General features: G+C 44.8%; 9 non-coding genes across 9 annotated transcripts; 3 read left to right on the forward strand and 6 right to left on the reverse strand.

The window, feature by feature from the left end:
- Positions 1-3,642: 3,642 nt before the first annotated feature.
- Positions 3,643-3,724, reverse strand: TRNAL-AAG (transfer RNA leucine (anticodon AAG)). Its single transcript has one exon. It is a non-coding gene; the product is annotated as a tRNA-Leu (tRNA).
- Positions 3,725-6,762: 3,038 nt separating this feature from the next.
- TRNAL-AAG (transfer RNA leucine (anticodon AAG)) lies at positions 6,763-6,844 on the reverse strand. Its single transcript has one exon. It is a non-coding gene; the product is annotated as a tRNA-Leu (tRNA).
- A 1,026-nt stretch (positions 6,845-7,870) lies between these two features.
- Positions 7,871-7,944, reverse strand: TRNAT-AGU (transfer RNA threonine (anticodon AGU)). The gene has a single exon. It is a non-coding gene; the product is annotated as a tRNA-Thr (tRNA).
- A 4,203-nt stretch (positions 7,945-12,147) lies between these two features.
- TRNAQ-UUG (transfer RNA glutamine (anticodon UUG)) lies at positions 12,148-12,219 on the forward strand. The gene has a single exon. It is a non-coding gene; the product is annotated as a tRNA-Gln (tRNA).
- Positions 12,220-13,170: 951 nt separating this feature from the next.
- On the reverse strand, positions 13,171-13,252 carry TRNAL-AAG (transfer RNA leucine (anticodon AAG)). Its single transcript has one exon. It is a non-coding gene; the product is annotated as a tRNA-Leu (tRNA).
- A 1,188-nt stretch (positions 13,253-14,440) lies between these two features.
- On the reverse strand, positions 14,441-14,514 carry TRNAT-AGU (transfer RNA threonine (anticodon AGU)). The gene has a single exon. It is a non-coding gene; the product is annotated as a tRNA-Thr (tRNA).
- A 474-nt stretch (positions 14,515-14,988) lies between these two features.
- Positions 14,989-15,070, forward strand: TRNAL-AAG (transfer RNA leucine (anticodon AAG)). The gene has a single exon. It is a non-coding gene; the product is annotated as a tRNA-Leu (tRNA).
- Positions 15,071-17,747: 2,677 nt separating this feature from the next.
- TRNAQ-UUG (transfer RNA glutamine (anticodon UUG)) lies at positions 17,748-17,819 on the forward strand. The gene has a single exon. It is a non-coding gene; the product is annotated as a tRNA-Gln (tRNA).
- A 2,126-nt stretch (positions 17,820-19,945) lies between these two features.
- Positions 19,946-20,027, reverse strand: TRNAL-AAG (transfer RNA leucine (anticodon AAG)). Its single transcript has one exon. It is a non-coding gene; the product is annotated as a tRNA-Leu (tRNA).
- Between the last annotated feature and the right edge of the window lie 6,081 nt (positions 20,028-26,108).

Here is a 26,108-nt window from a genome sequence, read left to right on the forward strand (position 1 = left end):
TATCGGACTTGCTGCTAAACAATGGTTTAAGAACTGATTCTAGTTTATGGAGACCTTAAAGGAAACTTGTCAGGGCGACTTGGAACACTAAACCACCCACAGGTCCTTATAAACCAAGGGGTTTTGTGCCCCAAATAACCCTGTTATAATGTAATTGGTGGCCCCATTAAAAATATAAAAGCTTTATCCTTAACTATCAACCATAATTTTGGGCTCAAGCACAAAGAGTATTGTAGTATCCATGAGCATTGTTTGTATCGCCAAATTCTCGCTAGAAATCTATGGATAAATTGACAACTAAATATATGTATGCCATGAAAAGGGCTGTAACAAAAAAAAAAAAAAAAATTGAAAGGCACTGCTGAGATTCGAACTGAGGATCTCCTGTTTACTAGACAGGCGCTTTAACCAACTAAACCACAGCGCCTCCACAGGAACTTAAGAGAAACATCTAAATATTTTCAGATCTCTGTAGGTCAACAGTGACACAACCTGCCTATACATAGCCACATCTGGCTGGTCCTTCTATAGTATGAGGTCCTGCCCAGGTTTCTGCTTTCAGGGACTGCTGCACATTTTTGAATTTTTTTAGATTATTTTGGGCACCAAGAGCCTAATAAATTATAACTCTAAAACCAGTTTCAGCCAAACATAATACAACAGAAGTTTTGGATACACCGTGGGTTCCATGGTGTAATGGTTAGCACTCTGAACTCTGAATCCAGTGATCCAAGTGAAAATATACCGTATTTTTCGGACTATAAGACGCACCGGACCATAAGACGCACTAAGGTTTTAGAGGAGGAAAATAGGGAAAAAAAAATTTTAAGGAAAAAAAAATTGGTGAAATATTTAATAACCTAATAATATAATATTTCACCAATGTAAATAGAATCGGGGGCTTTCGGACACAGGGATACCAAATGTGTATGTGTTTCACAGTAATGTTTTTGTTTTATATGTATTCTAGGGATATGGGGGTGATTTGAACATATCTATCTATCTAATCTATCTGTCTATCTATCTGTCTATCTATCTATCTATCTATCTATCTATCTATCTATCTATCTATCTATCTATCTATCTATCTATCTATCTATCTATCTGTCTATCTGTCTGTCTATCTATTCTATCTAATCTCAGCCATGGATGGAAAGAGACACCCTGCAGTGAAGCTATGCAAGAAGAGAAAAAGGGGCGGGCCAGACGGGTGAAGGAGGTGTGGTTTTCTAAGCAAACTTGAAAACACGCCTCTTTCACCCGTCTGGCCCGCCCCTCCTTCACTGTCTCTCACATCTTGCTCCGGCAATGAAGCCACACAGACAGGGAAGTAGGGGCGGGCCAGACGGGTGAAGGAGGCGTGGTTTCAAGCTTGCCGAGAAAACCACGCCTCCTCCTCCCGTTTGGCCCACCCCTCCTTCCCTGTCTGTGTGGCATCATTGCAGGAGCCAGATCTGAGAGACAGTGAAGGAGGGGCGGGCCAGACGGGAGAAGGAGGCGTGGTTTTCTCGGCAAGCTTGAAACCACGCTTCCTTCACCTGTCTGGCCCGCCCCTACTTCCCTGCCTCTCAGATCTCGCTCCTGCAAACACGCGACACAGACAGGGAAGGAGGGGCAGAGCAGGCAGGCACCGTGCTGCTCTCCTTTTGATTCTCACAGACGGGACACAGACGCTGCTCACGCTGCATTCGGACTATAAGACGCACACACATTTTCCTCCCATATTGGGAGGAAAAAAAGTGCGTCTTATAGTCCGAAAAATACGGTATATATTTCCTTGGTTTTGCATCATAGGAGTCCTAAGAGTGTTCTACACTATGTTTTATAGATAGGTTCCTACAGCGCCGCACCTCCCATGAGGCGACCTGAAACGACCGCTTCAGGTGGCGCTATGCCAGGGCCACGGGGAGGGCGGCATTTTTGCTGACCTAAGCCAGTCCAGGACAAGCTGTCCTGGACTGGCTTAGGGTCACCGTCACTGAGCGGTGGATTGGGGAGGCCACTGGAGCAGCGCTGCTCCTGTGGCCGCCCCTCACGTTCAGGCAGAGAGCAGGTCCTCTCTGTGCCTGCTCTCTGCTTGCTAAAGACGCTCGCTCTGTTTGGCCCTGCCCCCTCCGCTCGGCCCCACCCCTTCCACTCAGCCCCGCCCCCTCCTACGGGAGGGGGGGCGGCTTTCTGACGTCTGCTTCAGGCCCTAAGAGTATTCTACACTATGTTCTATGGATAGGTTCCTAGGAGCCCTGACAGTGTTCTACACTATGTTTTATAGATAGGTTCCTAGGGACCCTAAGAGTATTCTACACTATGTTTTATAGATAGGTTCCTAGGGTCCCTGACAATATTCTACACTATGTATTATAGATAGGTTCCTAGGGGCCCTAAGAGTATTCTACACTATCTTTTATAGATAGGTTCCTAGGAGACCTAAGAGTATTCTACACTATGTATTATAGATAGGTTCCTAGGAGTCCTAAGAGTATTCTACACTATGTTTTATAGATAGGTTCCTAGGGTCCCTGACAATATTCTACACTATGTATTATAGATAGGTTCCTAGGGGCCCTAAGAGTATTCTACACTATGTTTTATAGATAGGTTCCTAGGAGCCCTAAGAGTATTCTACACTATGTTTTATAGATAGGTTCCTAGGAGCCCTAAGAGTATTCTACACTATGTTTTATAGATAGGTTCCTAGGAGCCCTAAGAGTATTCTACACTATCTTTTATAGATAGGTTCCTAGGAGACCTAAGAGTATTCTACACTATGTATTATAGATAGGTTCCTAGGAGACCTAAGAGTATTCTACACTATGTATTATAGATAGGTTCCTAGGAGCCCTAAGAGTATTCTACACTATGTTTTATAGATAGGTTCCTAGGAGCCCTAAGACTATTCTACACTATGTTTTATAGATAGGTTCCTAGGAGTCCTAAGAGTATTCTACACTATGTTTTAAGCCAATTGAAGGTTGGATTCATAACAAATTTTTTGGGCTCTAAACAAATCTTGGTCCCAAACCACCCAAACCTGAAACAAAACAAATCTTGAGAGGTTTGCCCGTCTCTATTGATGATCAGTCATAATGAGCTGTTTCTACTAGTGTTCACTGTGCAGCCCATTGCCTATATCCTCCGGACTGGTGCGATCACAATGATGCCATAGTTCTATAGTTTCTGGTATGTTATAAGACCGATAATTCTGCAATACCAAAAATCCCAAAGATTAAAATATAAAAACATTTCTCTGAGTCACCTATAACTTTTTCATATTTTAGAGTACAGACCTGTGTAAGTTGTTCTTTTCATTTATGAGTTTGGGGATTGTCTGATGTTTGGGTCACTCTTTACTAAGTTTTTTGGAGAGACTAAACAGAAAAAAACAACGGTTCATCCAATTAGATTTTTTTTATCTTGCTACGGGTTTTATCGTGTTTGAGAATTTTTGGGTGCATGTGATGCTAGGTCTTCGGGCGACCTGAACGATGGTTAGCCAGAGTGCTAAAACAGCAGTTACACATGACAGACCCTTTTACCTATTAGGGGATCTGCTGATTCAGAGCTGTAGTCTAGTAATGATAGGCCCGGGAGCCTTAAATAACCTTGTTTAACATAAAGTAGAAACACAGGAGAGAAAATACAAGTTGGCTGCGGTGGGATTCGAACCCACGCCCCCGAAGAGACTGGAGCCTTAATCCAGCACCTTAGACCGCTCAGCCACGCTACCTATCTATATTTGTAAAATTTTACGATTTAACCCTTTGATGCTCTTTCAAGTTTGTCTTTCTAAACAGGAACATCTTAGGATTTGCCTCGTGACACTTTGGTATGTTTTTGGTTGAGGAACAGTCACTATAGGCCTTATAGTTATTACATAAGGATCTAAGGGAAAGCATGAAGGGCCTCAAACTTAGCACAGTACCATTTGGAAATAGGATTCTATGGAAATTTTGCTTCAAGGAATTGTCCATGTGAGCAGTAAACAGCAATTCCTCATTAACCCCTTCCTGATATATTCTGACTCTAGTAACTTTTTAGTATTTCCATATACGGGACCTCTTAAGGAGTTTTTGTTTAGCAATTCCAGATGTATCACAATTGCGTAACACAGAGGAGACCTGCTGGCTACGGCGACAGCTCCACTCCCGAGCAGCCGCTGTTTTATAGATAGGTTCCTAGGAGCCCTAAGAGTGGTCTACACTATGTGTTATAGATAGGTTCCTAGGAGCCCTAAGAGTATTCTACACTATGTTTTATAGATAGGTTCCTAGGAGCCCTAAGAGTGGTCTACACTATGTGTTATAGATAGGTTCCTAGGAGCCCTAAGAGTATTCTACACTATGTTTTATAGATAGGTTCCTAGGAGCCCTAAGAGTATTCTACACTATGTTTTATAGATAGGTTCCTAGGAGCCCTAAGAGTATTCTACACTATGTTTTATAGATAGGTTCCTAGGAGTCCTAAGAGTATTCTACACTATGTTTTATAGATAGGTTCCTAGGAGCCCTAAGAGTATTCTACACTATGTATTATAGATAGGTTCCTAGGAGCCCTAAGAGTATTCTACACTATGTTTTATAGATAGGTTCCTAGGAGCCCTAAGAGTATTCTACACTATGTTTTATAGATAGGTTCCTAGGAGTCCTAAGAGTATTCTACACTATGTTTTATAGATAGGTTCCTAGGAGCCCTAAGAGTATTCTATACTATGTTTTATAGATAGGTTCCTAGGAGCCCTAAGAGTATTCTACACTATGTATTATAGATAGGTTCCTAGGAGCCCTAAGAGTATTCTACACTATGTTTTATAGATAGGTTCCTAGGAGTCCTAAGAGTATTCTACACTATGTTTTATAGATAGGTTCCTAGGAGCCCTAAGAGTATTCTATACTATGTTTTATAGATAGGTTCCTAGGAGCCCTAAGAGTATTCTACACTATGTTTTATAGATAGGTTCCTAGGAGTCCTAAGAGTATTCTACACTATGTTTTAAGCCAATTGAAGGTTGGATGTTTAAACACCCGACATCCACCATAATAGTAAGGCGGCTTTTGTGAAACGGTTAATAAAGGGATTTACTTTATGTAATGTCTGAGATCTTCACTGTCTGATGAGACGGGACAGTCCTGTAATTATAAGATCTTACACGTCACTGTCATCTCCGAAAAACAAGTTGTAGCAGTGAAGCCTCCAGCAGGTTCCATGGTGTAATGGTTAGCAATCTGGACTTTGAATCCTGCGATCTGAGTTTGAATCTCGGTGGAACCTAATGGTTTTGTAGAATGTACCAAAAATGTTTCTGTAGACCAGCGATTCCCAACTGGGATGCCGAGACAATCTGGTGGAGAATTGGCCGTATGCCTCCTTTGAACATTTTTTGGGTACATATGATGCTTGGTTTCCAGGTCAATCCTTAGGCTGCCGATGTAGTTGAATAGCACGGTGCAGCAGGAATCAGCTAGTGACCTACTGCATCCATCTACAGAGGAGAAGAACCACAGAGCCCGGGACCGGTGTTTGATTTATTTATTCATATAGCACAACTACATTGTGGTGCCACTGGGAGACATTATTACTTGTCTAGGGGTGCAGTGGGGAGCATTATTAGGTGTCGGGGGAGTCACTGGGGAGCATTATCTGGTTCTAGCAGTCACTGTGGGACATTATTACTTATTTGGGGACCACTGGAGGACATTATTACTTTCCTGGGGGCCACGGAGGACATTATTACTTGTCTGAGGACCACAGGGGACAATATTACTTACCTAAGGGCTACTAAAGAACATTACTGGGGTCAACTGGGGAGTATTACTATTTTCCTGGGGCCACTGTGGTACATTACTAGGTGTCTGGGGGCAACTGGGGAGCAATATTTGGTGTCTGAACAATGGCAAGATGGAGTGCTAAAATAGCGGTTACACATGGAGATGATAGACCCTGTTGACCAGCGGTGTAACTTTCAGGGTAGCAGTGGTAGTGGCTGTCACAGGGCCCGGAACATCACGGGGCCGGTCAGCAGTGCTACAGATTTTTTTTAATAGGCCGTTACCTGCTGCAGTAACTATTTACTTACCGATCCCGGCTCCTGAGCAAAAGCCGTGATCGGTAAGTGAGGCCGTGGGCCTGTGAACCCCACAAACACTATCATTATACTCGAGGGGTCTTTTCAGACTCCCCCGAGTATAATGATCAGAGGCCCAGGGGAGGTGAAATTAACATAAAAAACACTCTTACCTACCTCTCCTGGCTCCGTAAGGCTTCAGGCCTACTTATATGACGTCCTAGATGTCATGTCGGCCAGGGCTTGCATCTTTATGCGTCGCAATGCAAGCCCCGGCTCGCGTGATGTCCTATACGTGATGAAGATGGCCGACATCAGCAGTGAGTGCTCCAGAGCCAGGGAGAAGTAAGTAAAATTGTTTTTTATGTTTGTATCCTCCCCTGGGTCTACAATTATACTTTGGGGTCTTAAAGACCCCAGAGTATAATAATTGTTCATGGGTGTCCAAAATGGGGCATAATACGATGTGCAAGGTCCACTATGGGGGCATAGTACTGTGTACAGAGACGTGGCGGGGGGTTGGTCGGTCTGGTGGGTCCATGTGGAAAGTTTGACACGGCGCCCCACCATTCCTAGTTACGCTACTGTTATTGACTATTATGGGGTCTGCTGTTTCAGAGCTGTAGTCTGGTGATGATAGGCCCGGGAGCTATAAATAGGGTTGTTTAAGATAAAGTGGAAACACAGGAGGAGAAAATACAAGCTGGCAGCGGTGGGATTCGAACCCACGCCCCCGAAGAGACTGGAGCCTTAATCCAGCGCCTTAGACCGCTCGGCCACGCTACCTATCTACAATTACAATATTTTACAAATTAACCCTTTGATGATCTTGCTACATTAGTCTCTCAAAAAAATGAATATTTTAGGATTTGCCTCTTGACAATTTGGTATGTTTTTGTTTGATGAACAGTAAGTCTAGGCCTTATAGTTATTAGATGAGAATCTAGTTTCCTGGGGCCACTGGAGAGTATTATTAGGTGTCCGGGGGCTACTGGGGAGCATTATTAGGTGTCCGGGGGCCACTAGGGAGCATTTACTGTGTGGGGCCACTTATGTGCTGGGTAGAAAGTTTAGGATGTGCTAAAACAAACAAACAAACATCAAAAGTGTAGTTTTTGTCTTCTGCTAAAAATTACTTAGTAGGGGTGGCCCATGAAACACCTGTATTAAGAGATAGAAGAGCGAACTGTGGTCAAAAGTCAAAGCTTGAAATGAGGGACAAAAGAGCATTTTGTCAAATTGTAGGCCAAAAATGTCCACAAAAACTATGTTTCCCCAAAATAATGCAAAGTTGAAAGCAAGTTTAAGGGTACAACGTATCAGTGAAAACAAACAGGCATGAAAAAGATGAGATCCATAGGGGAGAGCTAGCAACAGCAAAAAAAAAAATAAAAATAAAAAATCAAGCTTTTACTTTTGACCACAACTTTTATTGTCTTTGAATCATTAGCTGGTCTTTGCATACTGAGATTTTTAAGTTAGGGAGAGAATGTTCTATGGCAGATCGAAACTCGCTGCTTCCAAGGTTTTGCTATCTGACTTAAGAATTTATTGAACAATCTAGTTTACAGAGACCTTAAAGGAAACATGTCAGGGTGATTTGGAACAGTAAACCACCCATAGATCCTTATGGAGCAAGAGATTGGTGCCTCAAGTAATCTTGTTATAACGTAATCTAAAAATTTTTGTACTCAACCATCCACTGTACTCTTGGACATTGTTTGTATTGCTAAAGTCTCCCTAGAAATCTATGAATAAATTGACAAATTAAATCTTAACTCAGGGTGAAAAGGGCTGTAACAAAAAAAAGAAAGGCACTGCTGAGATTCGAACTCAGGATCTCCTGTTTACTAGACAGGCGCTTTAACCAACTAAGCCACAGCGCCCCCTCACCACTGTCTGAAAAACATCCAGTGATCCAAGTACAAATCATGGTGGGTCTTAATTTTTTTTTGTTTGTTGTGCCACTATTAGGTTTTTTTGAAAATCCATCAAAAGACCCCTCAGAGTCCACTCAGTAATACTAAAACTAGGTTCACACCAGCGCCTGTTCTTCTTTTGGGGTTTCTGTCCCGAATCCGGTTAAAAAATGCAAGCAGGACTTTTCTCTCCACATTTTTCTGTATTTTTTGGACGGATACCAACAGACCCATTATGGTGTATGGGACCCATGTGTAACTGCTTTTTAAGCGGGTTAGGTTTCCAGTCTTCGGGTCCCCAAGAGGAGCCAAAGAATGGAAACCCAGACCCAGGTGTGAACCTAGTGTGACATGTAGAGATCACCAAGATTTTTTGGTCAACACAATATAAATTGAAAGACTCAAACGTATAATTTTTTTTTTTCTTCTTCAATGAGTAAAAGCTACAGACCTTAACAGGTAGCGTGGCTGAGTGGTCTAAGGCGCTGGATTAAGGCTCCAGTCTCTTTGGGGGTGTGAATTCGAAAATGTTTTAAATTAAATTTTAAATTTCTAATTGTGTAGGTGTGGTGTACAAAATGGTGGTCACCATGTAGTAGGCCAGAAAAAGGTGATCACATACCATTGGTGGTACTTTTTCTGACCCCCACCTGGTATATGATGCTCTTTTTCTGGCCACTACACGGTATATGATACTCTTTTTCTGACCCCACACGGTATATCCCCAGATAGTTTAACATTCATGTATCTTGTGATGGGCCAAAAAAGGGGGTTTTAAACTATCTGGGGGCCAAATAACGGAATTTTTTGATCAACCAAGGAGAGGGTGTCCTATTTACAGAGTACCATCACGCAACCATAGATAGCTGGGGTTTTGTTTTTTTTGGGGGGGGTGCACTTTTCTATTGTCCGCCTCAGGCAGCAGAGAGCATAGGAGCACCCCTGACATGCACACGTATTATATACATGTAACACACACATATGCTGTATACACAGTCACTCACTGACCTGTCCTGTAGATACTATGGTTGGAACTTCATGCAAGAAACTGAAGGTACAAAGAACATTCCAAGAACCATAGCCAGAGGGCGGAGCTGGGTGTCTCCTCAATCGCCCTCCCCTTCGTAGAGTAGACTCCCCGCCCTCCTGTCTGTCCCGACCTTATTCTCTGAGCTGCTTGTAAGGCCTCATTCTGATGAATTTTAGCCAAAACCTGGAGTGGAACCCAAACACAGAAGAGGTCTTCAGGTTTCCATGATACTTTATCTCTGCGCAGTCTCCACCTCGGGTTTTGGCTTACAAATTCTATTATAAAATAGTGACATGAGCACAGCTGTCTGAATACGGCCAAAGGCCAGAAAAGAAGGGTTATGTAGGACCTGTATGAGGCCTGTGAGGAAGAGGCATTAAGAAGCTGTGACTACCTGGAGAAGGTAAAGGGCTTGTTCACATCTCTATTGTTTGATCTAGTCTGTCGGAGGACCAGGTGAATAAATTCAACAATAACATAGATCCCAATAAAGATGGACCACAACAGATTCCAAGGGACCCCATTGACTATAATAGGGTCCCTCATGTATCTGTTACTTTTACCCTAACATCTCCGACCTAAAAAGGCTTGAAGGACATTCATCCATGATTTCAGATGGACAAAGCCGGATGGACTGTATGGAGGTGAACGTAGCCTGAGGGAAGGATGGAGGAGAAACAACTGAGAAGAACTCGCCATCATGGAGATACACATGTAATTACTACAGCTCTATAAAACAGACCTGTCTGTCCCTATAAAAGCCCTGGACATCCACCGTAGACATGTCTAGAAGGTATTTACCCATACCTATAATGTTGTGAGGGTCTTGTCTCCAGCTAGAAGTGTTAAAAGGGTATGTCCACCATGGCCGAGGTAGGAATATTATACACCTTCTCCCAACACCTGAGGAGGGAGGAACAGAAACAGCCAAACCTGGCTATTCTACATTGTTTCTAGGACTACCAAGGAGGTAAATGGGCCAAACATCTCAGCCGATTCCCTGAGATGGTTGATAATGAAACAACCAAGAGTTGCTTGTCTACCCTGTTCCCGTAACTCCCATTTACCCTTATGGGATGTCAAGAGAACATTAGTACATTTCAATAATGTTTAGCCCATTAGGGGTGTATCTTTTTTGGCGGCTTTTATTACATAGCTATACTTTTAATAGTTGTTGCTGTATGAGGGCTTATTTTTTTGTGGGATTACCTGTACTTTTCATCACCCCTGTACTCATACAGAACACCAGCGACTGTCTCTCTGCTGTCTCAAATATCATTTCCTCGCTCTATCTGAAACTAAATCTCTCCAAGACTGAACTACTACTGTTTCCACCATCTAACAGATCTGTCCCTGATATATCCATTGCAGTCTCAGGCCTTACTATAACTCCTAGGCAGCAGGCCCGCTGCCTCGGGGTCATGTTTGACGCAGACCTTTCCTTCACCCCTCATATTGAATCACTCGCACGTTCATGTCACCTCCACCTCAAAAACATCTCCAGAATACGCCCTTTCCTTACCAGAGATACACTAAAGACACTTATTGTCTCTCTGATTCATTCTCGCCTTGACTACTGTAACTCCTTACTAATCGGTCTTCCCCTCTCTAAACTCTCCCCTCTACAATCTATTCTGAATGCAGCGGCCAGGCTCATCTATCAGGCTAGACGCTACAGCGATGCCTCGGGTCTGTGCCAGTCGCTACATTGGCTGCCTATTCATTATAGAATAAAATATAAAGTTATCACTCTCATCCACAAGGCTCTCCATAATGCCGCACCTCCCTACATTTCTTCCCTCATCTCTGTCTACCGCCCAACCCATGTTCTCCATTCACTCAATGACCTAACACTTACATCCTCTATTATCAGAACCTCCCACGCTCGTATACAAGACTTCTCCCGAGCTGCACCACTTCTCTGGAATGCTCTACCCCGGACAATCAGATTAACTCCCAACTTCTACAGTTTCAAACGCAAACTAAAGACACATCTTATCAGACAGGCCGATCACAATGTCTAACGTAAACCCTTAACCCTCCTCTGTCCCCGCTCCCACATTTCCCCACATGATATGATGCCATCTCAGGATAACTTTATCTGTCCAAGCTCCATCCACATGTTACAAGACACGACTGGTGACAGCTCATAAAGTCTTATGTTTGTGTAATGACAGTCACCTCTATTACAAAAGTGTCTGACCTCTGTATAAGTAATGCCGCCCCTGCTACCTCTTGTGTCACCCCCTCTACCTCATAGATTGTAAGCTCTTGTGAGCAGGGCCCTCAGTCCCATTGTGTGAAATGGCTTTCTTTGTTATGTATCTTTCTGTCTGTATTTGAACCCTACAAATTGTACAGCGCTGTGGAATATGTTGGCGCTATATAAATAACAATTATTATTATTATTAATGGCCTCATTTTAAGGTACATCTAACTTACCAATTAAGGCTCCATACACACGGCCGTGTGTTTGTCACACATTCTGTTCCTCTGTCCTTTGATAGTTGGAAGGAATGGTAAAGCCAGGATACAGGTAACCACTTCTGGCGACCCTGGATTTGTCATTTACAGAACCCCATAGAAAATGATGATAGACTCCTTGACTAACACTCTGAAGTAAAACTCATGGGCTCTGTTTTTCGCCATCTAGACAATGTTTTTTGTGCCCGAATTAAGAATTTTGTCAGGAATAGAACAATTTTTGTAGACTATATGTATGAGTATAAATAGGATTCCCTAGTATTCTATGGAAATTTCACTTCAAGGAATTGTCCATGTGAGCAGTAAATAGCAATTCCTCATTAACCCCTTCCTGATATATTCTGACACACATAACTTTTTAATATTTCCATATATGGGACCTCTTAAGGAGTTTTTGCTTTGCGATTCCAGATGTATCACAATTGTGTGACACAGAGGAGACCTGCTGCTCCACTCCCGAGCAGCCGCCATGTTTAAACACCCGACATCCACCATAATAGTAAGGCGGCTGTTATGAAATAGTTAATAAAGGGATTTACTTCATGTAATGTCTGAGATCTTCACTGTATAATGACACGGGACAGTCCTGTAATTACGAGATCTTACACGTCACTGTCATCTCCGAAAAACAAGTTGTAGTAAGAAAGTCTCCAGCAGGTTCCATGGTGTAATGGTTAGCACTCTGGACTTTGAATCCAGCGATCTGAGTTCGAATCTCGGTGGAACCTAATGGTTTTGTAAATTGTACCAAAAATGTTTCTGTAGACCAGCGATTCCCAACTGGGATGCCGAGACAATCTGGTGGAGAATTGGCCGTATGCCTCCTTGGAACATTTTTAGGTCCATATGATGCTTGGTTTCCAGGTCAATCCTTAGGCTGCCGATGTAGTTGTATAGCACGGTGAGGAAGGAATCAGCTAGTGACCTACTGCATCCATCTACAGAGGAGGAGAACCACAGAGCCCCGGGACTGGAATTTGTTTTATTTATTTATATAGCACAACTACATTGTGGGGCCACTGGGAGACATTATTAGGTGTCTGGAAGCTACTGAGAAGCATTATTACTTGTCTAGGGGTGCAGTGGGGAGCATTATTACTTGTCTAGGGGTGCAGTGGGGAGCATTATTAGGTGTCGGGGGAGTCACTGGGGAGCATTATTAGGTCCTAGCAGTCACTGTGGTACATTATTACTTATTTGGGGACCACTGGAGGACATTACTACTTTCTTAGGGGCCACTGAGGACATTATTACTTGTCTGAGGACCACAGGGGACAATATTACTTACCTGAGGGCTACTAAAGAACATTACTGGGGTCCACTAGGTGTCTGGGGGCCATCACCTGCTGGAGTAACTATTTACTTACCGATCCCGGATCCTGAGCAAAAGCTGTGATCGGTAAGTGAGGGTGCGGGCCTGTGAATCCCACAAACACTAACATTATATTCGAAGGGTCTTTTCAGACTCCCCCGAGTATAATGATCAGAGGCCCAGGGGAGGTGAAATTAACATCATGCGGAAAATTTTCCACTGCGCCTCACCATTCCTGGTTACATTTCTGCTACTGACTATTATGGGGTCTGCTGTTTCAGAGCTGTAGTCTGGTAATGATAGGCCCGGGAGCTATAAAGAGCCTTGTTTAACAGAAAGTGGAACTATAGGAGGAGAAAATACAAGCTGGCAGCGGTGGGATTCGAACCCACGCCCCCGAAGAGACTGGAGCCTTAATCCAGCGCCTTAGACCGCTCGGCCACGCTACCTACATAGGCTTTGTTACATTTTACTAATTAACCCTTCGATGATCTTGCAAGTTTGTCTTTCAAAACATAAATATCTTAGGATTTGCCTCTTAACCTTCTGGTATGTTTTTGGTTGATGAACAGTAAGTATAGGCCTTATAGTTATTACATAAGGATCTATTTTCCTGTGGCCACTAGGGGGCATATTTGGTGTCTGAAGGCCAATAGGAAGCATATACTGTATGGTGGGCACTAGGGAGCATTTACTGTGTGGGGTTACTAAGGAAGCTTGGTGATGGCAAAATGTGAATTTTTTTTTATGTGATGGATGGAAAGTTTAGGATGTGCCAAAAAACAAAAATCAAACAAACATCAAAAGTGTAGTTTTTATCTTCTGTTAAAAAATATTTAGTAGGGGTGGCCCGTAAGACACCTGTAGATAGAAGAGCAACTGTGGTCAAAAGTCAAAGCTTGAAATGAGGGACAAAGAGCATTTTGTCAAATTGTACGTAAAAAAACTCCCCAAAAACCATGGTCCCTGAAATTGCAGCAGAGCTGAAAGCAAGTTTAAGGGTACAATGTATCAGGTATGCTAAGATGAGATCCATAGGGGAGAGCTTGCCAAAAAACAAGTCAAGCTTTTACTTTTGACCACAACTTTTATTATCTTTGAATCATTAGCTGGTCTTTGCATACTGAGATTTATAAGTTATAAGGAAAAATATCTTGATACTGTGTTAGCCAGTGGATAAGAAATAAAAAAATTTTGGAGAAGTTTTCAGTAGTTGATACCTTTATTAATGACTACAGTCGGCATACAGAAGAGACAGCAGCCGGCTTTCTTGCGCACACGGAGCACAGAGCACGGCTGCTGTGTCAGTGAAGTGGGGATCACTAAGCCCCGCCCACAAAAGCTCTGCTAAGCCCTGCCCACCACTACCGGGATGAACAGCAGCACCAGCGCTGCCTGGAAGATGGGAAAGGTAAGTATGAAACCTTCTCCCCCTCCCCTACACTACCTACAAGCAGCAGTCATGCTGATGCTCCGCTAAGGAAGTGCCGACATGACTGCCAGGTTGTAATAAGACACCCCCTGAAAATAAGACAGGTCCTATATTTAGGGCGACAATTTAATATAAGACACTGTCTTATTTTCGGGGAAACACGGTAACTCAGGGTGAAAAGGGCTGTAACAAAAATAAAAGTAAAAGGCACTGCTGAGATTCGAACTCAGGATCTCCTGTTTACTAGACAGGCGCTTTAACCAACTAAGCCACAGCACCTCCACATAAGCGACAAAAAAACATCCAGTGATCCAGGTGCAAATCTCAGTAGCACCTTTTTTTTTTTTTTTTTGTTTCTTTTGCCACTATTAGGTTTTTTGAAAATCCATCAAAAGACCCCTCACAGTTCACTAAGTAATACTAAGACTAGGTTCACACCGGCGGCCTGTTCTACTTTTGCGGTTTCTGTCCTGAATCCGGTTAAAAAATGCAAGCAGGACTTTTCTTTCCATATTTTTTCCACATTTTTTGGACGGAAACCCAGCAGACTCCATCATGGTCTACGGGATCCACGTGTAACTGCTTATTAAGCGGGTTAGGTTTCCGTTCTTCGCAAACCCAGGTGCGGGTGTGACCCTAACGTAACATGTAGAGATCACCAAGATATTTTGGACAACACAACATAAATTGGTTCAATGACTAAACCATGTATTTATTTATTTTTTTTATGAGTAAAAGCTACAGCCCTTAACAGGTAGCGTGGCCGAGCGGTCTAAGGCGCTGGATTAAGGCTCCAGTCTCTTCGGGGGCGTGGGTTCGAATCCCACCGCCGCCAACTGATGTTTTTGTGTTTTCACTTCATAAAGTATAAAACAAAGCTCTCATATATACTTTGTTACACATTTAAAAAAAAAAAAAAAATGTAAAAAAAAAAAAAATGTTTTAAATAAAATTTTAAATTTCGAATAAATTGTGTAGGTGTGGTGTACAAAATGGTGGTCACCATGTAGTGGGCCAGAAAAAGGTGATCACATATCATTAGTGGTACTTTTTCTGACCCCTACATGGTATATGATGCCCTATTTCTGGCCACTACACGGTATATGATACTCTTTTTCTGGCCACTACACGGTATATGATACTCTTTTTCTGGCCACCACACGGTATATCCCCAGATAGTTTAACATTCATGTATCTTGTGATGGGCCAAAAAAGGGGTTTTAAACTATCTGGAGGCTAAAAAAGGGAATTTTTTGATCTACAAGGAGGGGGTGTCCTATTTACAGAGTACCATCACACAACCAAAGATTTTTTCGGGGGGTGCACTTTTCTATAGAACATAGGAGCACCCCTGACATGCACACGTATTATATACATGTAACACACACATATGCTGTATACACAGTCACTCACTGACCTGTCCTGTAGATACTATGGTTGGAACTTCATGCAGGAACCTGAAGGTACAAAGAACATTCCAAGAACCATAGCCAGAGGGCGGAGCTGGGTGTCTCCTCAATCGCCCTCCCCTTCGTAGAGTAGACTCCCCGCCCTCCTGTCTGTCCCGACCTTATTCTCTGAGCTGCTTGTAAGGCCTCATTCTGATTAATTTTAGCCAAAACCTGGAGTGGAACCCAAACACAGAAGAGGTCTTCAGGTTTCCATGATACTTTATCTCTGCGCAGTCTCCACCTCGGGTTTTGGCTTACAAATTCTATTATAAAATAGTGACATGAGCACAGCTGTCTGAATACGGCCAAAGGCCAGAAAAGAAGGGTTATGTAGGACCTGTATGAGGCCTGTGAGGAAGAGGCATTAAGAAGCTGTGACTACCTGGAGAAGGTAAAGGGCGTGTTCACATCTGTATTGTTTGATCTAGTCTGTCGGAGGACCAGGTGAATAAATTCAACAATAACATAGATCCCGATAAAGATGGACCACAACAGACCATTGACTATAATAGGGTCCCTCATGTATCTGTCTTTTACCCTAACATCCCCGACCTAAAAAGGCTTGAAGGACTTTCATCCATGATTTCAGATGGACAAAGCCAGATGGACTGTATGGAGGTGAACGTAGCCTGAGGGAAGGATGGAGGAGAAACAACCGAGAAGAACTCGCCATCATGGAGATACACATGTAATTCTTACAGCTCTATAAAACAGACCCATGTGCCTCTATAAAAGCCCTGGACATCCACCGTAGACATGTGTAGAAGGTATGTACCCATACCTATAAAGTTGTGATGGTCCTGTCTTCCGCTAGAAGTGTTAAAAGTGTATGTCCACCATGGCCGAGATAGGAATATTATACACCTTCTCCCAACACCTGAGGAGGGAGGAACAGAAACAGCCAAACCTGGCTATTCAACATTGTTTCTAGAACTACCAACAGGTGTGAACCTGCCTTTTTCGTAGCCCGAGGCGGACGACAGAAAGACCCCCCCCCTGGGCCTCCCCAATCCACCGCTCGGTAACGGTAAGCCAGTCCAGGACAGCTTGTCCTGGACTGGTTTAGGTAAGCAAAAATGCCGCCCTCCCCGGGGCCCTGGTATAGGTAGCCTCATGGGAGGTGCGGTGCTGACTACCAAGGAGGTAAATGGGCTAAACATGGCCGAGACAGGAATACAGCCGATTCCCTGAGATGGTTTATACTGAAACAACCAAGAGTTGCTTGTCTACCCTGTTCCTGCAACTCCCATTTACCCCTATGGGATGTCAAGAGAACATTAGTACATTTCAATAATGTTTAACCCATTAGGGGTGTATCTTTTTAGGCGGCTTTTATTACATAGCTATACTTTTAATAATTGTTGCTGTATGAGGGCTTATTTTTTTGTGCGATTACCTGTACTTTTCAATGGCTTCATTTTAAGGTACATATAACTTACCAATTAAGGCTCCACATACACGACCGTGAGGGGGACCCTAGATATGTCATTTACAAAACACCATAGAAAATGATGATAGACCCCTTGGCTAACACCCTGAAGTAAAACTCATGGGCTCTGTTTTTCGCCATCTAGACAATGTTTTTTGTGCCCGAATTAAGAATTTTGTCAGGAATGGAACAATTTTTGTAGACTATATGTATGAGTATAAATAGGATTCCCTAGTATTCTACGGAAATTTCACTTCAAGGAATTGTCCATGTGAGCAGTAAATAGCAATTCCTCATTAACCCCTTCCTGATATATTCTGACACACGTAACGTTTTAATATTTCCATATATGGGACCTCTTAAGGAGTTTTTGCTTTGCGATTCCAGATGTATCACAATTGTGTGACACAGAGGAGACCTGCTTCTCCACTCCCGAGCAGCCGCCATGTTTAAACACCCGACATCCACCATAATAGTAAGGCGGCTGTTGTGAAACGGTTAATATAGGGAATTACTTTATGTAATGTCTGAGATCTTCACTGTATAATGACACGGGACAGTCCTGTAATTATAAGATCTTACACGTCACTGTCATCTCCGAAAAACAAGTCGTAGCAGGAAAGTCTCCAGCAGGTTCCATGGTGTAATGGTTAGCACTCTGGACTTTGAATCCAGCAATCTGAGTTCGAATCTCGGTGGGACCTAATGGTTTTGTAAATCGTACCAAAAATGTTTCTGTAGACCAGCGATTCCCAACTGGGATGCCGAGACAATCCGGTGGAGAATTGGCCGTATGCCTCCTTGGAACATTTTTAGGTCCATATGATGCTTGGTTTCCAGGTCAATCCTTAGGCTGCCGATGTAGTTGAATAGCACGGTGAGGAAGGAATCAGCTAGTGACCTACTGCATCCATCTACAGAGGAGGAGAACCACAGAGCCCCGGGACCAGTGTTTGTTTTATTTATTTATATAGCACAACTACACTCACCGGCCACTTTATTAGGTACACCATGCTAGTAACGGGTTGGACCCCCTTTTGCCTTCAGAACTGCCTCAATTCTTCGTGGCATAGATACAACAAGGTGCTGGAAGCATTCCTCAGAGATTTTGGTCCATATTGACATGATGGCATCACACAGTTGCCGCAGATTTGTCGGCTGCACATCCATGATGCGAATCTCCCGTTCCACCACATCCCAAAGATGCTCCTCTATTGGATTGAGATCTGGTGACTGTGGAGGCCATTGGAGTACAGTGAACTCATTGTCATGTTCAAGAAACCAGTCTGAGATGATTCCAGCTTTATGACATGGCATTGCATTATCCTGCTGAAAGTAGCCATCAGATTTTGGGTACATTGTGGTCATAAAGGGATGGAAATGGTCAGCAACAATACTCAGGTAGGCTTTGGCGTTGCAACGATGCTCAATTGGTACCAAGGGGCTCAAAGAGTGCCAAGAAAATATTCCCCACACCATGACACCACCACCACCAGCCTGAACCGTTACCGATACAAGGCAGGATGGATCCATGCTTTCATGTTGTTGACGCCAAATTCTGACCCTACCATCCGAATGTCGCAGCAGAAATCGAGACTCATCAGACCAGGCAACGTTTTTCCAATCTTCAATTGTCCAATTTTGATGAGCTTGTGCAAATTGTAGCCTCAGTTTCCTGTTCTTAGCTGAAAGGAGTGGCACCCGGTGTGGTCTTCTGCTGCTGTAGCCCATCTGTAGCCTCAAAGTTGGACGTACTGTGCGGCGTTCAGAGATGCTCTTCTGGCTACCTTGGTTGTAACGGGTGGCTATTTGAGTCACTGTTGCCTTTCTATCAGCTCGAACCAGTCTGGCCATTCTCCTCTGACCTCTGGCATCAACAACGCATTTCCGCCCACAGAACTGCCGCTCACTGGATGTTTTTTCTTTTTCGGACCATTCTCTGTAAACCCTAGAGATGGTTGTGCGTGAAAATCCCAGTAGATCAGCAGTTTCTGAAATACTCAGACCAGCCCTTCTGGCACCAACAACCATGCCACGTTCAAAGGCACTCAAATCACCTTTCTTCCCCATACTGATGCTCGGTTTGAACTGCAGGAGATTGTCTTGTCCATGTCTACATGCCTAAATGCACTGAGTTGCCGCCATGTGATTGGCTGATTAGAAATTAAGTGTTAACGAGCAGTTGGACAGGTGTACCTAATAAAGTGGCCGGTGAGTGTACATTGTGGGGCCACTGGGAGACATTATTACTTGTCTAGGGGTGCAGTGGGGAGCATTATTAGGTGTCGGGGGAGTCACTGGGGAGCATTATTAGGTTCTAGCAGTCACTGTGGTACATTATTACTTATTTGGGGACCACTGGAGGACATTACTACTTTCTTAGGGGCCATTGAGGACATTATTACTTGTCTGAGGACCACAGGGGACAATATTACTTACCTGAGGGCTACTAAAGAACATTACTGGGGTCCACTAGGTGTCTGGGGGCCATCACCTGCTGGAGTAACTATTTACTTACCGATCCCGGATCTTGAGCAAAAGCTGTGATCGGTAAGTGAGGGTGCGGGCCTGTGAATCCCACAAACACTAACATTATATTCGAAGGGTCTTTTCAGACTCCCCCGAGTATAATGATCAGAGGCCCAGGGGAGGTGAAATTAACATCATGCGGAAAATTTTCCACTGCGCCTCACCATTCCTAGTTACATTTCTGCTACTGACTATTATGGGGTCTGCTGTTTCAGAGCTGTAGTCTGGTAATGATAGGCCCGGGAGCTATAAAGAGCCTTGTTTAACAGAAAGTGGAACTATAGGAGGAGAAAATACAAGCTGGCAGCGGTGGGATTCGAACCCACGCCCCCGAAGAGACTGGAGCCTTAATCCAGCACCTTAGACCGCTCGGCCACGCTACCTACATACACTAGTTACATTTCACAAATTAACCCTTCGATGATCTTGCAAGTTTGTCTTTCAAAACATAAATATCTTAGGATTTGCCTCTTAACCTTCTGGTATGTTTTTGGTTGATGAACAGTAAGTATAGGCCTTATAGTTATTACATAAGGATCTATTTTCCTGTGGCCACTAGGGGGCATATTTGGTGTCTGAAGGCCAATAGGAAGCATATACTGTATGGTGGGCACTAGGGAGCATTTACTGTGTGGGGTTACTAAGGAAGCTTGGTGATGGCAAAATGTGAATTTTTTTTAATGTGATGGGTGGAAAATTTAGGATGTGTCAAAAAACAAACAAAAATCAGACAAACAAAGACATCAAAAGTGTAGTTTTTGTCTTCTGTTACAAAAAAATATTTAGTAGGGGTGGCCCGTGAAACACCTGTAGATAGAAGAGCAACTGTGGTCAAAAGTCAAAGCTTGAAATGAGGGACAAAAGAGCATTTTGTCAAATTGTAGGTCAAAAAACTCCACAAAAACCATGGTCCCTGAAATTGCAGCAGAGCTGAAAGCAAGTTTAAGGGTACAATGTATCAGGTATGCTAAGATGAGATCCATAGGGGAGAGTTTGCCAAAAAAAAAAAAGTCAAGCTTTTACTTTTGACCACAACTTTTATTATCTTTGAATCATTAGCTGGTCTTTGCATACTGAGATGTTTAAGTTATAAGGAAAAATATCTTGGTACCGTGTTAGCCAATGGATATGAAATAAAAATTTTTGGGGGAAGTCTTCAGTAGTTGCTACCTTTATTAATGGCTAACTTAAAAAATGATGACATATTGCGAGCTTTTGGGTCCTTATGGAGCAAGGGTTTGGTGGGCCAAATAACCTTCTTATAATGTAATCTGTGGCCGCATTAAAAATATAAAAGCTTTATACTCAACAATCAATTGTACTCTTGGCACAAGCGCAACTACGATTTGTAATATCCATGAGCATGGTTTGTATTGCCAAATTCTCGCTAGAAATTTATGAATAAATTGATTGACAAGTCTTAACTCAGGGTGAAAAGGGCTGTAAGAAAAAAATGAAAGGCACTGCTGAGATTCGAACTCAGGATCTCCTGTTTACTAGACAGGCTCTTTAACCAACTAAGCCACAGCACCCCCTCATCAGTGTCAGAAAAACATCAATGTGATCCAAATGTGGCAGGTCTGCCATGAGTAAGAGGTAGTTCTACCTCGAAACGCGTCGGCGTTCTATACTTTTTAATCACTATGTGTGTATTTTCCTAACTTTTTCTTCACTTTGGAACTACATTTTTTTGACTTCTATCTGGAAATCTGTACTTTTTAAACTATGAATTAAAAGTTAAATTTTAAACATATCCGAAAAGGACTGCGGACCTATTTTCCTGTTTGCATCTTACTATTGAATAAATTCAACAATAACATAGATCCCAATAAAGATGGACCACAACAGATTCCAAGGGACCCCATTGACTATAATAGGGTCCCTCATGTATCTGTTACTTTTACCCTAACATCCCCGACCTAAAAAGGCTTGAAGGACTTTCATCCATGATTTCAGATGGACAAAGTCGGATGGACTGTATGGAGGTGAACGTAGACTGAGGGAAGGATGGAGGAGAAACAACTGAGAACTCGCCATCATGGAGATACACATGTAATTACTACTAGAGATGAGCGAACAGTGTTCTATCGAACTCATGTTCGATCGGATATTAGGCTGTTCGGCATGTTCGAATCGAATCGAACACCGCGTGGTAAAGTGCGCCATTACTCGATTCCCCTCCCACCTTCCCTGGCGCCTTTTTTGCTCCAATAACAGCGCAGGGTAGGTGGGACAGGAACTACGACACGGGTGACGTTGAGAAAAGTAGGCAAAACCCATTGGCTGCCGAAAACATGTGACCTCTAATTTAAAAGAACAGCGCCGCCCAGGTTCGCGTCATTCTGAGCTTGCAATTCACCGAGGACGGAGGTTTCCGTCCAGCTAGCTAGGGCTTAGATTCTGGGTAGGCAGGGACAGGCTAGGATAGGAAGGAGAAGACAACCAACAGCTCTTATAAGAGCTAAATTCCAGGGAGAAGCTTGTCAGTGTAACGTGGCACTGACGGGCTCAATCGCCGCAACCCAGCTTTCCCAGGATCCTGAATGGAATACACTGTCAGTGTATTCCCGTATACCCGATATATACCCCCGATACCCGTTCCAACGGTGTGCCCCCCCACCTTCACCCCAGAAATACCCTGCAAGTCCCCTAGCAATAGAATTGGGGCTATATACACCCACTATTTTTGCTACTGCCATATAGTGCCATTGTCTGACTGGTAATTCAAAGAATATATTGGGGTTACGTGCACCCACAATTTTTACTACTGGTATACAGTGCCAGTTTCTGACTGGGAATTCAAAGAATATATTGGGGTTACGTGCACCCACAATTTTTGCTACTGGTATATAGTGCCAGTTTCTGACTGGTAATTCAAAGAATATATTGGGGTTACGTGCACCCACAATTTTTACTACTGGTATACAGTGCCAGTTTCTGACTGGGAATTCAAAGAATATATTGGGGTTACAAAAACCCTCATTTCTTGCTACTGCCATATAGTGCCAGTTTCTGACTGGTAATTCAAAGAATATATTGGGGTTACGTGCACCCACAATTTTTACTACTGGTATACAGTGCCATTGTCTGACTGGGAATTCAAAGAATATATTGGGGTTACGTGCACCCACAATTTTTGCTACTGGTATATAGTGCCAATTTCTAACTGGGAATTCAAAATGCGCAAGGCTCCCGGAAAGGGACGTGGACGAGGCCGTGGGCGAGGTCGGGGGAATGGTTCTGGGGAGCAAGGTAGCAGTGAAGCCACAGGGCGTCCCGTGCCTACTCCTGTGGGGCAGCAAGCATTGCGCCACTCCACAGTGCCAGGGTTGCTTGCCACATTAACTAAACTGCAGGGTACAAACCTTAGTAGGCCCGAGAACCAGGAACAGGTCTTGCAATGGCTGTCAGAGAACGCTTACAGCACATTGTCCAGCAGCCAGTCAGACTCTGCCTCCTCTCCTCCTATTACCCAACAGTCTTGTCCTCCTTCCTCCCAAAATTCCCAAGCTTCACAGAACAATAACCCCAACTGTCCCTGCTCCTCAGAGCTGTTCTCCGCTCCTTTCATTGTCCCTCAACCTGCCTCTCCACGTCACGATTCCACGAACCTAACAGAGGAGCATCTGTGTCCAGATGCTCAAACACTAGAGTCTCCTCCATCTCCGTTCGATTTGGTGGTGGATGACCAGCAACCCACCCTCATCGACGATGATGTGACGCAGTTGCCGTCAGGGCATCCAGTTGACCGGCGCATTGTGCGGGAGGAGGAGATGAGACAGGAGTTGGAAGAGGAAGTGGTGGATGATGAGGACACTGACCCGACCTGGACAGGGGGGATGTCAAGCGGGGAAAGTAGTGTGGATGTTGAGGCAAGTGCAGCACCAAAAAGGGTAGCTAGAGGCAGAGGCAGAGGTCAGCAGCTTAGGCGAAGCCAGGCCACACCCGGAATCTCCCAAGATGTTCCAGTTCGTACCCAGCCCCGAAAAACTCCCACCTCGAGGGCACGTTTCTCGAAGGTGTGGAGTTTTTTCAAGGAATGCGCCGAGGACAGATATAGTGTTGTCTGCACAATTTGCCTCTCGAAATTGATTAGGGGCTCTGAGAAGAGCAACCTGTCCACCACTTCAATGCACCGTCATTTGGAATCCAAGCACTGGAATCAGTGGCAGGCAGCAACGGCAGGACAAAGGCCGCCTGCCGTTCACGCCACTGCCACTGCCTCTGCCTCTGCCTCTGCCACTGCCACTGCTGACTGTGCTGGCGATGCACTCCAGAGGACGAGCCAGGACACCACTTCATCTGCCTCCGCCACTTTGTTGACTTCTCCCTCATCCTCCCCTGTTCCTGTCTTATCTCCTTCTCCTGCACCATCAAAGGCACCATCAGGCGCTTCTTTACAACAACCCACCATCTCTCAGACATTGGAGCGGCGGCAGAAATACACTGCTAACCACCCACACGCGCAAGCCTTGAACGCCAACATCGCTAAACTGCTGGCCCAGGAGATGTTGGCGTTCCGGCTTGTTGAAACTCCCGCCTTCCTGGACCTGATGGCAACTGCGGCACCTCGCTATGCCGTCCCTAGCCGTCACTACTTCTCCCGGTGTGCCGTCCCCGCCTTGCACCAGCACGTGTCACTCAACATCAGGCGGGCCCTTAGTTCCGCGCTTTGCACAAAGGTCCATTTGACCACCGACGCGTGGACAAGTGCATGCGGACAGGGACGCTACATTTCACTGACGGCACACTGGGTGAATGTAGTTGAGGCTGGGACTGCTTCCCAAACTGGCCCGGTGTACCTCGTCTCCCCGCCTAACAATCCTGGCAGGGACACGAGAAGAACACCCCCCTCCTCCTCCTCCTCTACTGCCTCCTCCTCCGCCACCGCCTCCTCCTCCGCCACCGCCTCCTCCTCCGCTGTTAGATTGACCCCAGCTACGAGTTGGAAACGTTGCAGCACTGGCGTTGGTAGACATCAACAGGCTGTGCTGAAGCTGATCAGCTTGGGGGACAGACAGCACACTGCCTCCGAGGTGAGGGATGCCCTCCTCGATGAGACGGCAATATGGTTTGAGCCGCTGCACCTGGGCCCAGGCATGGTCGTTTGTGATAACGGCCGGAACCTGGTAGCAGCTCTGGAGCTTGCCGGACTCCAACATGTTCCATGCCTGGCCCACGTCTTCAACCTAGTGGTGCAACGTTTCCTAAAGAGCTACCCCAATGTTCCAGAGCTACTGGTGAAAGTGCGGCGCATGTGCGCCCACTTTCGCAAGTCGACAGTAGCCGCTGCTAGCTTAAAATCTCTCCAGCAACGCCTGCATGTGCCACAACACCGGCTTTTGTGCGACGTCCCCACACGCTGGAACTCAACGTTTCAGATGTTGAATAGAGTGGTTGAGCAGCAGAGACCTTTGATGGAATACCAGCTACAAAACCCTAGGGTGCCACAAAGTCAGCTGCCTCAGTTTCACATCCATGAGTGGCCATGGATGAGAGACCTTTGTGACATCCTACGGGTCTTTGAGGAGTCCACAAGGAGGGTGAGCTCTGAGGATGCGATGGTGAGCCTTACAATCCCGCTCTTGTGTGTTCTGAGAGAATCCCTGATTGACATCAGGGATAACTCAGATCACACAGAGGAGTCAGGGATAGCATCCGATCCGTCACAGCTGGAGAGTAGGTCCACACATCTGTCCGCTTCATCGCGTTTAATGGAGGAGGAGGAGGAGGAGGAGGAGGAGGAGGAGGAGGAGGAGGAAGAAGAGTTGTCCGATGATGTGATGGTGATACAGGAGGCTTCCGGGCAACTTCGAATCGTCCCATTGTTGCAGCGCGGATGGGTAGACATGGAGGATGAGGAGGAAATGGAGATTGAACTTTCCGGTGGGGCCAGAGGAGTCATGCCAACTAACACTGTGGCAGACATGGCTGAGTTCATGTTGGGGTGCTTTACAACCGACAAGCGTATTGTCAAAATCATGGAGGACAACCAGTACTGGATCTTTGCTATCCTTGACCCCCGGTATAAAAACAACATCTCGTCTTTTATTCCGGTAGAGGGGAGGGCCAATCGCATCAATGCTTGCCACAGGCAATTGGTGCAGAATATGATGGAGATGTTTCCAGCATGTGACGTTGGCGGCAGGGAGGGCAGTTCCTCCAGTAGGCGACCAAGTTCTCACCGGTCCACACAAACGAGGGGCACACTGTCTAAGGTCTGGGACACCTTGATGGCACCCCCTCGCCAAAGTGCCGCCACAGAGGGTCCTAGTGTCACCAGGCGTGAGAAGTATAGGCGCATGTTGCGGGAATACCTTTCCGACCACAGCCCTGTCCTCTCCGACCCCTCTGCGCCCTACACGTATTGGGTGTCGAAGTTGGACCTGTGGCTTGAACTTGCCCTATATGCCTTGGAGGTGCTGTCCTGTCCTGCCGCCAGCGTCCTATCTGAGAGGGTGTTC

Source organism: Leptodactylus fuscus, chromosome 5 (assembly GCF_031893055.1).
Source record: "Leptodactylus fuscus isolate aLepFus1 chromosome 5, aLepFus1.hap2, whole genome shotgun sequence".
In the NCBI taxonomy this organism is placed as follows: domain Eukaryota; kingdom Metazoa; phylum Chordata; class Amphibia; order Anura; family Leptodactylidae; genus Leptodactylus; species Leptodactylus fuscus.